General features: G+C 35.8%; 1 long non-coding RNA gene across 4 annotated transcripts in view; it reads right to left on the bottom strand.

Moving 5' to 3' along the window:
- Positions 1-17024, bottom strand: part of LOC308059467 — a 149067-nt gene that overhangs the window by 83873 nt on the left and 48170 nt on the right. For all 4 annotated transcript variants that reach the window (XR_013926255.1, XR_013926256.1, XR_013926257.1 and 1 more), the window contains one exon: positions 3813-17024. This exon is cut by the window's right edge. This is a non-coding gene — a long non-coding RNA (uncharacterized lncRNA). The remainder of the gene's footprint in view (positions 1-3812) is intronic.

Here is a 17024-nt window from a genome sequence, read left to right as displayed (position 1 = left end):
CGTCTCAAGGCCCTGACCAAAACGAAAGCTGCAGTGTACTTGCCCTTGTATTAATAATGAAGACATCACAGTTGAAATACAGAAGTTAAAGCAGGATAAAATCAAGAGGGTTTGGGTTTGGTGTTTGTTGTTTTGGGGTTTTTAGCCAGATAAAAAAGTACAAAGTAAATAGCAGAGGGTTGAGAAGTTGAAAAAGATTTTTGTCTGAGAGCCAACAGTTTTACAGATTTTATGCTAAATGAAGCAAAAATGGGGCATGGGGGAGAATTCATCAGTACTCTGTTGTAGAACATTCTTAGCTCATGGTCTTTAAAAGTAGCGAGAAGTTAGTACAGGCCTTTCCACTAGTTAGCTCTCTAGAACTTCAAATTATTTTATCACAGTAATACACTAAAGCTCAGTGTTAAGTGCTCCTAAGGGAATGGATGCATGAAAGGATTATTATGGGTTTTGAAGACACTGACCTCTTGGCCATCCATTTAATATAATTTGGCTAAGTAATAGCAATAAACCTTTGCAATCCAATAAATATTTAATGACATAAATAAAATTACATGTGTATTGTTATTTTTGATTAATGATCTAAGTCTGATTCTCCTTGATTCTTGGGGAAAAAAGTTATATATTCATATTACTATTTATATGCAAATACATTTTAAAAGATAGGTCTATTATATTCTAAATAAGACATAATAAAGGACTGCTTTAGAAGACATAGGAAGGCAAAGGAAGGGTGATACACTAAAGAGAAATGCCTATCTTATTTCCTTTATGAACCAGTGTTTTATAAACAAGTGGTGTGAGTACTCTGCAACTGAGTAGTAAAGTTGTAATCATGAACTCTTGCCTTTCTTCAAACTCTTTGTGATAGTTAACAGACACATCCTAGGAAGAAGTCTTGTGACTGAAGAGGAAAAAAATGAGACAGCTCCTTACTTTCTCTTCACACTTACTCAGGCAACTGAAAACAAACCTTAAATTAAACTCAGTGAATATGCTTATCATGTACGCCATAATTAACTGAAGGTCCAGTCTTGAAGATTAAGTCTCTTGAGGAGCAAAAGTTCCAGCTACTGTATCACTGTCTTTTTTAAACCAAATTGTTGCTTAGATGACAGTAACTAAGCAAACATTTAATCCATCTATTTATGGTTTTGACTGTGACAATTAGCAGAGATCCTCAAAGAACTGCAGTAATTACTGACCTGGCTCTTCTCACTATGAAATTTCAATGTCATTGACTGAGATGATGAATACAATGTCTATAAGGCTTTAAAAGGTACTTCTGGGACCTGGCTGGTGCTCCAAAAGATGTTTGCATAACAAAACCAAACCAATGAATGTGATTCTCAAAAATCTGAGTAGATCAAAGTTTTCCTTTGCAGCCTTTGATGCTTGAAATCAGCTGAATCCCCAGGTCACCCCATGGCACCTCTTTAGTATTTTATTTGCATAAGCAGAAGAGGCTTGGGGATTTGCTCATACTGGTCACAAGCAGAAAGAAAATAATAGCATTTCTTTTTTCTATATAGCACATTTTTCAGAAGTCAGTGTAATGTACAAATAGTTGAGTAAATTAGCAAACCCACAATCTTTGCAGCAATTTCTGAGAGAGCATAATCATAACTTAAAGTGCTTACAGCATGCTGAGAGTGAAACGCTGAACAGCAATGAGTGAAATGGCATCTTGCACTGGGGTTTACCACACACCATACTCAACTACATTACCCCTTGTGTTTAAATATGTAACACACAAAGAACATTCAATCATCGTGTGCAATTTTAAACAGGACATCAATATCTACAAGAGTCAGACACTTTTCTTTCTGAAGCATTAAGTTTATATAAAGAAGCTGCTTTCCAAAATATGGTAATAGTTGCTGATTCTGGAGATCAGAAATTAAATATGTGTATATTTCTGCTATTTGTACAATCACCTTCTACAGAAAAAATGCTTACAAAATGAAGTTTTATTCTTAAAAAAGGTAATTTTATGACAACAAAAAGTAAATTTTTATTGAATTCTGCTATTCTCTATTATGATAAAGTATTTTCATGTACTAACATACTCTATTTTCTTCAAATGAGTGAAGTTTTAGCTATGACTTTGATACACAAACCTGGGAATCCAGTTTGACTATTTCTTTTTAGGCAGTATACCTTTAAATAGCTCCACTGAAGGGCTTTTCTGACAAGAATTTCAAGCTGAGAGGTCTTAGAAAGTGATTTTTTTGTTGTTCTTAATAAAATGTAAAACTTATCTACATTGAAAGCAATTGTTTTGATTTTTTTAAATGTATAAAGCAGAAATAAATTGTCTGTAAGGGCTGTTATTTAAAATATATAGCAGTTTCTGGTACTAGAATAATCATGTCATGGATTTTTGAAATCCAAATTCACTTGAATTCTTCCCTTTTGCTTTTCACTGATTCTGCACTTCCTTTTACAACTAAATAAAACAAACAAACCAACCCCAAAACAAGCCAGCAGTGCTTTAATATATTTAATTTAAAAATACCAAAGAAGCACTTTTTATTTTTTATTCTATAGACAGCAACAAGAGCAAAGTTGACAGAATGTGCCACTATAACATGCTTTCTATAGTTATCTCATGTGAATGCTGGGGTTGATTATTCACATTATTATTGTTCCAACATAAGAAGAATGTGGAAGAATATTGTAAGTGACATTCACATGACTCAGAAGTCAGAGGTCTGATATGTAAAGCAGGAATCAGAAACCTAAATCCCTCTCTGAGGAGCACACTGGACATGGGAAGGGTTTTTAAAATTTATTTCATTTCCCTAGACAATTTGACTCCACCAAATTTATCCAGGAATTTGCAAGATATTAGAGCTTTTGCTTACCATTGTACCTTTGATTATCATGAAAAACTCAGCATTTCTTCTGTTTTGCCAGTCGGGAAAAGACACCTTATGACTCACAGCCTGTGTACAACTTCTTACTTTCACACAGCTGTTTAAGCACTGACTTACAGAGACTGCTAAGCATTCTCATATATCCTGGATCTCCTGGTTTCACAATAAAACACGATTTAGCATCACAAGCTTTTAAAATTCAAGAATGAATCCCAAACATCTTTGAAAACAAGCCTTTGTAAACTTCCTAATTATATTTATTTAGCCTTGAACATGGTGAATTACGTTTTTCAGAAATCACTAAAAGCTGTCTGTCAGCAGACTGCCTCACTTCGTATATGAGCTTTGGTTGTCAGTACTCAACATGAGCCTCTGGAAAACAGAAAATATGGCCCAGCTGATGTATGTTAGACCAGTTATGATCTCTCATAACATCCCTTTTAGGCATACAATATTAACTAGCAATCCATAACACTGGAATTTTAAAAATATTCCCTTTTTACAAAGCATGTAGTTCACCTGTGATCTAAAACTAGCTAGGAAACTGAAATCAGTTTCTCAAGTGCCTGACACTGTTACATGTATCTGAGGACCTTCCTTAAAATATTATTATTATTATTATTATTGTTGTTATTATTATTATTGTTGTTGTTGTTGTTGCTGCTGTTGTTATTAATAATAATAATAATAATAATAATAATTTGAAAAACTCAACTGCTGTTACATAGAAGCTCCATCAGTTCTGATCTTGACTGAGATTTTATTGTCCAAAAGGACAAATGGTTAAAAGACATGCAGATCTCTTTTTCCTGCTGGATGATGTTTTCTAGAGCTGGAATGATTCTCCTCGACTCTCCAGCTGAGCCCCGTCTCTCATGAAAACTTTTTTTTCTACTGAGACTTTACTTAGGCCAGGCATTGCAGAATACTTACTTCATTTCTTGGAGTCAGAAAAAATTCCTTTTGACTGTCTTCTTGCTGTAAATTGGAGAGAAACAGGCATTTCAAGGTGAGCTTCATCTGAATCATTTTAGTTTTCTTACCTATGGATGAAATGAAATTTGCTTTTAAAAATTTTTTCTACACTGTTCAACCCAGACGTTGATGATACATAGAGGCTATATAAAGTTAGGTGAGAGAAATCCCACCTAGCATTCCAGCTGAGGTCCCGCTAGCGTTCTAAAGGACTAATGGACTACATTGCAAGCCATGTATACTGTTCTTAAGTTTAGTTAGCTCCCTACAAGGTCTTGAGTAGTATGACATTATTGACTTGAATGTAACATGACTTGACTTTTTTCAGAAACTTCTACATTTTATTTGGGCCCTATTTGTATAGATGATTTCTGTCTAAGATAATACCTTGACCTACTCCTAATGAATGGGCTCTAGTTTTTCATTTAATAAGACATATAAACTTGATCTGAAAACCAATGAAAAATGTGCAATTATTTACCTGAAACCTGAGTTAAAATAAAGATTAAAAATTCATATTTTAAGTGGAACTGAAGTTGATGTGCCTGTGATCAAAAATCATGAAAAATAAAGAAAGCACTGGACAGGGTGTTTTCTAGACATTTCATGAAGGCTAGGCGGTCACTGTTTTATCAAAAATAGTTAAATACTACTCTAAAATTGGATCTGGACATCCAGAATTGATCCAATCTGTACATTTAGGATGGAAATCTTTACATTTGCAGTAGAAGATGTTTGCCAAGACAAGCTGAAATTCAGGAATGAATGCCAGAAATTTCCAGTAAGCAGCTTACGGTCAGTTTTAGCTACCAACTTCCCTCTAGTATTAAAGTGAAGCTTTTAATACTTAACACTGAGAATAGATTTATATTCATTATTTGAACACAATAGAACATAGTTGTTTAAATAATCCATGACATTTAGAACCAGCTATGACGAAACATTGTTTTTTAGCATTCACGTATTACTATGAATAAGTTAAGGTATGACTGCAATGCAGTCAGAGCAGAAAGTCAGGCTTACTGTAAAATATTCTCAGGCAGTTAACCTACCAACATGGCACCTGCAAAGATACATTTTCTATATTACAGCAGATACATATCCTTAGTTTTTGGTTTATCACAACAGTTCTAAAAGGCTAAGGTTCACTAAGCTTTTTGAACAATTATGTATTGTTATGCAATACTATAAAACCATTTAAAATAAATAAATAAAAATATTAGAGTCCCTTAAATTCTTTATTAGAATTTGTATCTCAGCTATGTTGAACAATTTTGCACAGTAGCACTCTGGGGTTACTGATACAGCCATAGAATTCCAGCATTTATTTTTACCATGAAGTATCTCTTCTTTGCTACAGTAGCTATGCTGAGAATCAAAATAGTTTTACTGTTATCGTGTCTTACACCTTAATTTCTCCCCAGGCATATTTCCAGTAACAAAAAGCTTGATTATTTTGTTTGTTTGTTTAGCTGTAACCCATAAGCTATGGCTTTCTCCAGAATTGACCAGAGTCTCCATACATTATCTGCACAGAAATTACCTGTCTCTATGCAATAAAATAAATCTATTGCATTTCCCAGTGATACGCAACAGGTGCTGAACATCATACAACAGTCAGAAGAAATGGTGAAACAGAGCAAGGTCTTAAAAAGATTAGTCAGGATGAGTTTGGTGCAATGCTCTGGGTGATGCTCTGTTTGTGTTGAGAAAGGAATGTACTCTGAAAAGTACTCTGAATAAGAAAAGGTTCCACTGAGGATGTTAAAGTAAAGAAATGTACCACTGAGGATGTTAAAGTAAAGGAATGTACTCTGAACAATTAGAAAAGATAAGGTGGGCACCTGAAGGAGATAAGGAGACCATGAGTCAGGAAATCATTGAACAAAGAAAGTTGAAAGGTTTGCTCCACCTCGATCCCACTTATTAAGAATAGAATGATTAGATATCGAAATCAAATGAATATGTATGTTGTAACCTCTCACAAAAACTGTATAAATTACCTAACTTTTTACTGAAAACTTCAGAGCTAGTTTGTCCGGTGCAAATCTGCTAACTCCCCAATGTTGCATGCTTAAAGACAAAATTTGTCTCTGAGCAGTTACTCTGTGCCATTTTGGCATCAATGGTACTTTCTAAGAAACTATACAGTGTGCATAAACATGAGCTCTATAGTTTGCTATAGTCAAATGCCAAGACCTGGATGCTGAATCAAATTTAAAAATACCTGTCATCAACCATCTCTCAGAAGATGTTTCTCTTTGCAGCTAAATGAAACAGTTCATTTTCTTGGTATTTGCTTCTTTGAGTCTACCTACAAGCATAAGTACCTGATTGTCTTCTTCATTTCTCCATGATTTTGCATTTTTCCTATGGTTCAAGAACAATAAAGTATATTAAGTCATTATACATTTCCCCTCTCTCTCATATCAAGATTCAAACAAAATGTCTTCTTTAAACTCTGCTTCAGTGTACAGTGAACTTTCTCAGAATCTTCGTCTGTGCTGTCTGCAAACTCAGTGGTGGGTGATTTTTTTTGTTTATGTTGAAGTAATGTGAGTGTTCATGTATAATATAATTATTGGTGGAACAGTTGCTGGTAGAAATTAAAAATTGCAGCTTCTATATATTGGCACATTATTTATATGACATACCTATGTTTGTAGACAAAATAATCAGGTTAAGACCCAAATAACTGTCCTGCCTCACCTGTGTTACCTATGGATCTCTTTAACACTACTAATGTCATTATTTCTGGCACCACAGTGCCTTTTGCATTAATTTAAATTGGTACAGTTCCTACACACTTTTCAGCCATTCCTTCACTGCTATAACATTTTATGAATAATTCTTCTGAACCAATGGTACTTTATCTACTTTGTCAATAATACACATTCTGTTCTGATACTTGCAATCTTATGGGCATGATAATTTCCTCTGTCTTTTACCAAATGTTAAGTGTTGGCTTGGTCCTCTGCCATCAAAGTTTGGATGAAGTTTAGCTTTAATTTCCCATATCTTTCTGTTTCAATAACATTCTTTATAGCATATTCTCCAACAGTTCAAGAATCTTATCAATTCTCCATCACATCCAGTTTTGTTGGGCAATCTGCTTTGTTTAGCAGATTCTGCTTATTTTGTTATCTCACATTCATTTTAATCCAAGTTCATAATGTTTTTCTTGTATTTTTTTTGAATTTTTCATTGTATTTCTATTTCATAATAGGTGATTTCAATTACTTCCCCAAACTGCAAGATGAGATCCACAGATGCATTACAAATTTCTCTCTGCTTTTATTTTAATAAACTCTTTTAAAAACATCCTTCCATCTATTTTACATGAAGTGCAGTACTTCTCATTTCTATAGTAGTTATATAGCTAACCTCCCCTGCTTAAATTAACTGAGCAGTATTAAAATCAGGTAATGATTCGGAAATAGCTGCTTTAGAAATAAGACTGCCTCTAAATGTCGTCTTTTTTGCTGTCATCCATTTATTACACATTTCAAGTGAAGTTTAAATCTTCCACATTTCCAAATCTTTTGAGTCTAGTGATATTTTTCATGACTCTGGTCTTCTTTTGCAGTTCTCATTTCAATATTTTTTTTTCTTTTCATTGCTGTGCATTCCTCAATAATCACTGAAAAGTGAAGGGTCTAAGGATTGTGCAGTACCTTGACTCACATGAGATTTCTAGATGATCAGCATTGTGAAGCATAGACCGTTGCATCTGATAACATTCAGTGACCATTAATTCAAGATTGTATCCATTTTTAGAAAGGGTAGAAAGGAGGACCCTGGGAACTACAGACCTGTCAGCCTCACCTCTATGCCTGGTAAGATCATGGAACAGCTCTTCCTAGAAGCTGTGCTAAGGCACATGGAGGACAGCGAGCTGATTAGATGCAGCCAGCATGGCTTCACCAAGGCCAAGTCTTGTCTGACCAGCCTAATGGCCTTCTACAATGGTCTGACTACACCAGTAGACAAGGGAAGAGCTGAGGATGTCATCTATCTGGTCTTCTGTAAGGCCTTTGACACAGTCCCCCACAACATCTGTCTAAGTTGGAGAGATACAGATTAGAAGGATGGACTGTTTGGTGGGTAAGGAATCGGGTGGATGGTTGCATCCAATGGGTGGTGGTCAACAGATCAATATCCAGATGGAGATCAGTAACAAGTGGTGTCCTTCAGGGGTCTGTATTGGGATCAGTACTGTTTAATATCTTCATCAATGACAGACAGTGGGATTGGGTGCAACCTCAGCAACTCTGCAAACACTAAACCCAGTGGTGAGGTTGACACACTTGAGGAATGGGATGCCATCCAGAGGGACCTGGACAAGCTCACGCAGTCGGTCCATGAGGTTCAACAAGGCCAAGTGCAAGGTTCTGCACCTGAGTCTGGGCAATCCCTGGTATCAATACAGCCTGGGGGATGAAGGAGAAGGACTTGAGGGTACTGGTGGATGAAAAACTGGACAAGAGCCAGCAATGTGCACTCACAGCTCAGAAAGCCAACTGTATCCTGGGCTACAATTAGTTCATTCAAGAAGAAACTCAATTATGTAAGCTATCTAGCTCTTTCTACTAGAGGGACATTATAGGAAATTACTCTCCCAAGCTTTGTGAAACTCAATCTATCTAAACCTCTTCGCTGAAAGAATTGAAAAAAGCACTTTTTGCCTAATAATCTACTAGTTTGCATTCAATCAAAGAGGTTGTTGTGAGGGGACTTAGTGGTTTTTATAAAGTGGGTTGCATTCCTTTTAATCTCTCTAGTTAGCTTCAGGCCACTGTGAAACCCAGCATGCAAACACCATAAGGCCAATCAGAGGAGAGAGCCTGATTGATTGACTGAGTGCAAAAAAGACTCAGTCAAAAGCTGGTTTCAAATTTGTTCCCTTTTTTTTGTATATTTTCAAGGGCCATCTAACTGTAGTTTGAAATTAAATTTTACAATTGGACAAAATTTGCTTATCTCAGTAGAAAACACATCTCAAGCATATGTTGGCAAACAAAATTAAGTACATAAGGTATTTTCAGAACAATGACAACTAGACACTAGTGTAGATATCTAATGAATCAAAGTACTTCTTGTGTTAAGCATTTCCCTAAGATAGGTGGACTAGGTTTCTCCTTGTACTTTAAGTGGCTTTTAGGGACACCAGATTCTATGCCTACCACCATCTTCAGATAAATACTCCATTTTAATTTGTCTTCTTTTCTTGGTTTTGCAAAATTCCTACAGCAATGAGTTCCATACCGTTTACGAGAAAGCATTTCTTGTCACCATATTTTAATATGCTACCTTTAATTTCATCGAATGTCTTCACTATTCTTCTGTTCTGAGATAGACATCATATTTTTATAGCTTTGCCATTCATTAGTTTAATCTCACTTTAAATGAGAATTTTTCCATGATTCTGATCATTCTCATCATGCAGCAGTACACTTAATGCATACTTGTACTCTCCGGACTTCACAAATGTGACATACTTTAGGAGAGTCACAGCAGAGCTTTTCTGCAAGAGTAATTTACTACTATTCCTCTGCACACTGCATACAGGTCTCTAGCACTAAAATTATCATATGTAATATCTTAATGTAAAAATGTATTTTTTATATGAAGACTATGTATCTATATAAACACATGGATATATGTGCACAGTTCTATACTACTGAATGAAACAGAACCAGAGCCCAGAACTTGGTCCTCATGCTAAATATCACATACTAATTTGTGTTCACAAATAGGAATTATGCCCTCCAGAGATTTCTCTTTGAGTAAACTAGTCAGAAAGGCTGAAAACAAAAATACAAGATGCAGTTAACTATTAAGCAGCATGGGCAATCAGGGTACAGCAATTTCCTTGGTGCTTTCTTGTTTGCAAACTATTATACATAGTTTAATAAAAATTAATGTCTAAGGAGTGTCACCGATTTCTGAGTAATCCTAACTCAGCTGGAGAGAGTCTTGCTAGAACTCTGCTTAGAGCGAATCAAATACAGTATGTGATAATGTCATATAAAAATGTTTACCTGGAACAGTGGACTCTGCCATTATTTAAAAACCAGGAGAAGTGTCATAAATGTCCCTTGTTCTGATCTGTTTTGTTATTTTCTCAGAGCCACTGGAGGCAGGTTAACCCTGAGCAATTTTATCTTGAAGATACATTTAATAGGAACATATCCTTCAAAAACTTGTCCTTTGTTCCAGAGAACTGTTTACAAAGTGCCAATAAATTTACATAGAAAACATCTAGTCAATATAAGATCACATAGTTCCTCACTCAAATATTGATTCTGAAATTGGTAAGATTTAATAAAAATCTTATTTCTGCCAACCAACCAACTTAAACATTCTCTTCACTTTGGAAGACCTGGGAGAAAGCAGAAGATAGTGTAGGGGCTAACAGTATTGTCTCTCTTGCTTTTATTCAGTAGTGCGACATCTGTTACATTTGACTATCTGTAAGTCATAACACTTTTTACCACTTCTGCATAATGTTTTGGGAACAATATGAAGCATCATTACTGTATTTCAGTTCCCAACATTATTGTCTCATGTTGCTTTATTACCATAATAAACTTGTGAATCATAGTAACTAACACAGTAGGGTTTCTGTAGTGAATTTATTTTCATAACCTCTTTTGTTATCATAAATGTGATCCAGAAAATTGTAAAGTCAGCACTTCTATACAGCTTATTAATAAAGTACATTATGGGGATGCATTAAAGCCTCAACAGCTGTATTATAATGAAACACTCTACTTATAATTACAATTATGCTAACACTTAATAATAATTGGGCCTCTGTGTCTGTAGCTCATTTGCTCAATAGGAGATTGGGTCTTGTCAGAAGTAGCCATTCCCTCAGCAGGTGACCTGGTTGCAAACATAACAGAGTTTAAACAGAGCATGAAGTTAGTAATAGCATGAAAAGGGCAGATCTGCAGGTGGGGTTACCATCTGTGAGGAGAAAAATTTGAAATAATGAGATATATGGGCTTCTCTCTTTGTGGAGATCAGCTATTCAAGGATGAAAAAAGGAGAAACTAAGATAATGGGTGAGAGAGGGAACAAGGTAGATAGGTGAAGAAATACCTGACATGCAATGCACAGCTTGGTACCATTAACCATATATAGGACTAAAATGTCAAGAGTAAGCAACTAGTTACACATAACCCAGTAATGCTACCAACTTTTCTTCTGAAGTAGAAAATTAATTTGAGAAGACTAGGAGTTTATTGTTGAATCCCAACTTTCACTTCAAGGATGACAGTACGGATCTTGGAAACATAATGTCCATTACAACTTCCTGGTCTCCAACAAAAAGGAACAGAGACAAGTCAAGTTAGTATGCCTCATTATTACCATCCCTACCAAATTACCAGAAGCAGAGATGGTGTACAGTCTTGCATTGCAAGATGGAGTTGCAGTTCCTATTGCTGTACTAGCCCTTATCTAGATCAAGGCTGCATCTGGTTTTGGACACGTGACAGAAAGATGAAGATTCCTGTTTCCAGTAGAAGAAACTTTACATGGAATTATCCTTTCCCCAGTATTACCAACAGGCTTACTGTGTTCCAGTCATGTAGAAATACACATGTTGTGAACTCCTCCAGTCAATGTGTGGAAATAGTGACTGCACAAGCATATCCTCCCGTACTGGGTTCTAAAATGACTGACCTGTTCAAAGAAGTTCTTTTATATCTTTTGCAAGAGTCACTGGAGCATTATCAGCTACTGCTCAGCATTATCAGCTAATTGGACAAAAATGTCTATTCCATAGTCATTCCCCAAGGTATAGTAAGTGTGGTCTGGTGGAGTCATACCTTCTCAGTGTGAGTACATAGCATGGTAAGGGAAGCCTAACTCAAAGCAGAACGTATCCTTTGCAGAATCTTCCACTGCAGTTAAAGACTTGTTGGCAGGAGGGAGAAGGAAGAATTCTGTTCAGCCTGAAATACTGGTGAATCCCTGATTCATGAAAGGAGGGGACTGTAATTCTCAGTTGCATTAATAAAAGTAGAAATAATTAAGAAGGTGTTTTCTGCTCCTAACTTTATGTTTCTTCCCACCAAATTTTCTTGGGAAAATGTAGGAGGATATAACTGTGGCTTGGGAAAGATCTGAAAAAGCATGAGGAAGTAATGAGAGAGCTCAAGAGGTTTGAAGCACTTAATTTGAAGCAGAGGCTGGATCACTGGAATCACATCAGACATATAACTTGAGGTCAGGATTGTACACCAGAGATGTAGAAACAACAAGAGGCACTTGCTTTGGCTTATACATCTATCTTCAGTTAGGTTGAATGCTCCTTTGGAGGTATTTATCCCTCTTCCTGGGGAGGTTTATACAACTAGATCAGACTACTGTTTACCTGTCTAGGAGTACATGAAATGAATCTCAATCTAGGAAAATTGTTGAAAGATGATGTAAGAACTAATCTTTAGGAGAAGAAAAATGCATGAAAAGTGGCCTTTAGATACTGGAAGGAAAGAAACAGGATCATGCAGACCCAGTATCAATTCTTATCTCAACCTTTCAATGAGATTCTAAAATAATCTGAAAGTCCTAATGCCGGTCTATGATGGCCTAAAGTAAGTGCCAGGTGTATCCATTTCTAGTGGAACATTCAGACCAAGACAGATCTGGGGTCTTTATTTAGTGAAGTGACTTAGGCGCCTTTATAAGATGAATCTGTACTCCTACATGCTGTTCCCACCTAGAACTAGAGTTGTGAAGGCACAGTTGGTGATCCCTCAGAATTACTCTGAGATGCTGTTCAGTTAAGCCCACAGTATGCCTTTCTTAGGATATACAATTATCACAATTCAAAAAAGTATGCTGGTGATATGTTTCTTTGATGGAACTTCTGAGTTCATCAAAAATTACTGTCAAGTATTTTAATTTTTGTAAGGGGTGGATATAGCAAAAGTGTCACACACCCATGTTGCTTTAAGTAGAAAATATTTCTAAGGACAGATTATATGTGACATTCAGTGTAAAGCTAAAGAGTTCAGTAAATCAACATACTTTAGATGGAATGAATGTTCACTGTACTCTTGTTTGCTTATAGGGAAATAACCTAGAAAAAAACTTTTTCAGCTGTTCTATGAAAAGACATATATGGATTTACATAACAAAAATGAAATGTGAGAGTAAGTTACCTCCTATGGAGAAGTGAATAACAGGGTTTGTTCATAGATAAAAGTTTTCAAAATGTGGTAACTCTAAAAAGATTAATATAATTGTATTTTTATTTCTTAGCAGCTTTCTCTGTATTTTATTACTTCAGCATTCTTACCTGATCAGAGGCATTTGTAAAAAAAAATTAATTAACTAGTAGACTGATTTCATATATACTTTTACCATAAAATATACTGTATAATCAATATCTGTCTTCCCAAACTGTCCCACCTACTTCTGTGAAGCTTGTCATATAGTAATCATAGAATCATTTGGGTTGTAAAAGGCTTATAAGATCATCAAGTTCAACCATTAACCTAGAATGCCACGTCCACCACTAAACCATGTCCTGAACTGCCACATCTGCATGTCTTTTAAATACCTCAAGGGATGGGGAATCAACCACTTCTCTGGGCAGCCTGTTCCAGTGCTTGACAACTCTTTCAATGAAGACATTTTTCCTAATATCCAATCTAAACCTCCCCTGGTGCCACTCGAGGCTCTTTCCCATTGTCCTATCACTTCTTACTTGGAAAAAGACTGACAAACAACTCGGTACAACCTCCTTTCAGGCAGTTGTAGAGAACGATAAGGTCTCCCGGCAGCCTCCTTTTCTCCAGGCTAAACAACCCCAGTTCCCTCAGCCACTCCTTATAAGACATTGTCTAGTTGCTTCGCCATCTTTTTTGTCCTTCTAATTTGCTATTTCATCTGATTTAGAAAGATAATTAAAAGAAAAGGAATAAGAAAATAAAAAAACCCACAACAAAACCCCACTATATTAAAATCTGATATTCTTTTTAAAAGACATCAGAAAGCACAATTACAAATATACATTAGTAGAGCATACGCATTAGTATATTTTTAATATTATCAGTCAGATTATTTTTGTAATCAGTAGAACAATGTACATGTGTCAGTATAGAACCATGGAATATTTCCAGTTGGAAAACACCTACACAGATCATCAAGACCAACTCCCTGCTCTTTGCAGGATTACCTAAAACTAAACCATATGACTAAGAGCATCATCTAGACGCTCCTTGAACCCTGACAGGCTCGGTGCTGTGATCCCTGGGGACCCTGGGGACCCTGTTCCAGTGACTGACCACCCTCACGGTGAAGAACTTTTTCCTAATATTCAATTTGAACTTCCCTTGATGCAGTTTCAAATCACTTCCTCGTGTCCTATCACTGGTCACTAAAGAGAGGATATCAACACCTCCCTGTATGCTGCCCCCCTTGAGGAAGCTGTAGATTACAAGAAGGTCACCCCTCAGCCTTCTCTTCTCTAAGGTGAACAAGCCAAGTGACCTCAGCCACTCCTCATAAGTCTTGCCCTCAAGACCTTTCACCATCTTGATTGCCCTCCTCTGGAGACACTCCAATAGTTTTGTATCTTTACACTGAGGCGGCCAAAACCACACACAGTACTCAGACTGGGGCCACACCACTGCAGTGTAGAGTGGGACAATCACCTCCCTTCACCAGTTAGCTGTGCTGTGCTTGATGCACCCCGGGACACAGCTGGCCTTTTTTGCTGCCCCCCAGGGCACAGTGTTGACTCATCTTCAAATTGCCATCAACCCAAACCCCCAGATCTCTTTCTGTGTAGCTGCTCTCCAGCCTCTTGTCCCCCAGTCTGTATGTATAACTAGAATTACTCTGCCCCAGGTGGAGAATCCATCACTCGGTATTGTTACATTTCATACAACTGGTGATTGCTTAGCTCTCTAGCCTATCCAGATCTTTCTGTAAGGCCTCTCTACCCTCAAGGAGTCCATAGCTCCTCCTAGTTTAGCATCATCACCAAACATACTTAATATACATTCTATTCCTGCATCCAGACCATTTATAAAAACTTTAAAGAGCAATGGCCCTAAAGTTAAGCCCTGGGGAACCCCAGCAGTGACTGGCCACCAGCTTGATGCAACCCCATTTACTAATAACTCTGAGCCTGTGCCACCAGCCAGTTGCTCACACTGTGCACCATGGCCTTGCCTAGCTGTATGCTGGATATTTTGTCCAGAAGGATACTGTGAGAGACAGTATATATGAGAGACATTGATACATATAACATTGAAATATACTATTGGAATACGTGTTCTAAATTTTCTTCACCATGAGTATTTTCACTAATGAATTAGTGAATGATGGGAATAGATTTAAGTAGGATTACATGAAATGGTACTTGTTGTGATTAAATTTAGTCTAGACAGGAAATAACCTTGTCATACAAATGTCTTCCATCTGATCGTAATCATTTATCTTCAGGTTTGAATGATTAAGCCTGATTTACGAAAACTGTAAGCGAATTGTCTTCTTTTGATTTCCAGGCATTAGAGAATGTACTTGCAGATTTGTGTAAGACTATATCAGTTTATAGATGGATATTACAATATTTAAATACATCCTTAAGCTTTTTAGATTTAGACTGGCTTGCTTTATATAAAGTCCTTCTTTGAAATGTGACAGTGTTCAGTTTTGATTGTTCACTCAGTGGATCTAGCATTCAAGAAAACATTTTCTTGTTAGCTATATTGCTTGACTTAGAGTATTGTAATTCCAGAGCAGAACTCTCAATATTATTACCTCATTGTCATACATTATTATTGATTATACAATTTAGGGTCATTATAAGGCCCCTATGTTTTAAATCTTCAAAATACATTCCCAAGCATTTCACTGTTATGATTCACAGTTCTGCAATATGGTCAACTGCTATTACTTGAGTCCATCAAAACTCAATATATTTTTATCCAGAATTGGCAATGGGCTCTTCTGCCATTGCTTGAAGAAACCATTAGACTAATAAATAGATTCTAGAATACTTTATATCTGAAAACATCTGTCACTATATTCTAAAAGGTTTCCTTTAATATTTAATCATCTCTTTATGACAGTTAAATATATTGTAAAAAAAGGAACACAGTTTATGCATTCCACTGTTCAGCTTTAATTTTGAAAATTAAAACAGATTCTAGGAAAATTATCTGTCAAATTCTACTGAATTTCAGGTTAAATCACCCAATTACTTAAAACTCTTTGGAAGAACTTATGTATTACTCTGTGTCCTCACAATGCATAAAAACTTCATCCAGAGTCCTCCAAACATCTGTTTAACTTTCAGAATAATATATTGCTCAGTACACATAAATACATGAATATGTAGGAGTAAATAAATAGTATTTAGTATTTTAAATGTCTAAGTTAGTAAATAATTTATAAAAACATTTTCTACTTTTTGATTTTTTTCCTTTCTTTGGTAATTCACTCTTAAAGAGTATCTTTGCTCTTTCAATGTCACTAGAGAAACCATTGTATTTTCTTCTTAACAACTGTTAAGAAATGGATCTCATTTGTTTCCTCCTTTCACAGCTTGGAAGGGAAGCTGAGTAATTAACACCAGGTAATTTTTTAAATTAATATACATATTTTAAATTCAAATAGCATATAATAGCTATATTGCTAGAATACATACCACATTAGTAGAAGCTTTAAAATTAGTTTCTTGTATTGCACAGAGACTGTCACTGTACAAGAGAAAGGAATCAGAAAAAACTGTGAAGAAATACATAAAGAGGTACCATTTTCCTTCATATATCTTATAAATGCAAAGATATGACTCGTAGTACTAAATTTTGGCCACAAGGAGACCACCAATGGTTGTATGGCTCAGATGAAAGTTGAACTAAAAGTAATGAACATGTTTTGTAAAATAGTTTCTAGTCAGCAATATTTTATTGCATTTTGAAGGAATTGCAGTGTTTATGAAGTAAAGGCTTTCAATAATAAAATCTTTCCAACAGGATTTTTTATCATACTTTTAGTCAATGTAAATTGAATGTTCATTTGCAATATGAGAGAAAAGTCACATTTAACAATATAGTTTATCACTATAATGATTCCTAACTTTTTCCTAATTCCTGAATAGTAGAATACATTATTCTAAGATTATTAGTATTAATAATATAT

This window comes from Falco punctatus (genome assembly GCF_963210335.1).
Source record: "Falco punctatus genome assembly, chromosome: 2".
Classification (NCBI taxonomy): Eukaryota; Metazoa; Chordata; class Aves; order Falconiformes; family Falconidae; genus Falco; species Falco punctatus.
The sequence above is the reverse complement of the archived record's forward strand: the minus strand, read 5'-3'. Positions and strand labels throughout refer to the sequence as shown.